We start from the raw sequence: 991 nt of genomic DNA on the forward strand, positions 1-991 counted from the left end.
TGAAATTGCTGTTTAATTCATTAGTCATGCATATTAAAAATTTAAACTTTGGCATACCAGTCTTTTAAACACAACGATTTTGAATAAGATCTAGATGAAATAACTAAAACAGGGAGTAATAGGTTATTTTGGTGGACAACCCACATGTTTTTGAAAAATTGTGATGCTTGAGTAACGAAATTCAATTAATACCACACAGATGTGACCATTCTTATTTGCCTCATACAGAATTTGAGCGTAAACAGAACCTGTTAGACTTAATACGTATAATGGGATGTAAGAAGAAAACAAGCAAAAACTGTCAATAATGTTATCAGAGGAAAACTAATCCATCAGAGATTTGACGATAAATGAAATAACCGGATAAAAGCTACAACGTCGTTTAAATATATGTTGTTTAACTGACTGAATAACTGAGCTAAGAATGATTCCTCGGTTATATGATATGTCTGGCTTTATATTTGCTATAGATAGGACAGATTTAAATCATGGTATAATAAGAACTGCTACAGCAGTCTAAAAGTATATGATGTTACTTGACTTCCTGATTGACACCAATCATTTATAGTTTAAGAACATTTAAATATGGAAATAAAAGGTGAATTAGACAAATGGAGGATATGAGGAAACGAATATGATAGAGAGAAGAGTATGGGAAAAATGTGAAAACTCATAAGGTTGGATAACAAGCTAATATTACCAGGGTAGATTTAAGGTGAGAATAAACTGTTTTTGAATAAATAACGGGGGTTTGAATATTCGTATGGCGAAGGTTTCAACAAATCTTAGTGTACGCCCTTTAACACTTTTGTACAACACCCAGAAGCCGTGCTACAATCAATCTTATGATCTGTTTCAATTATATGTTTGGCAATAGAGTTATTTGGTTTTATTTATTTTTATAACCGTTTAGGTACGTGTTCAAACACCTTTATATGGTGTTAGAAGAATTGTGTTCCGATTGTACCGAAAAATTTGTTAATATTGTTGT

This window comes from Schistosoma mansoni, chromosome 4 (assembly GCF_000237925.1).
Source record: "Schistosoma mansoni strain Puerto Rico chromosome 4, complete genome".
Taxonomy (NCBI): Eukaryota; Metazoa; Platyhelminthes; class Trematoda; order Strigeidida; family Schistosomatidae; genus Schistosoma; species Schistosoma mansoni.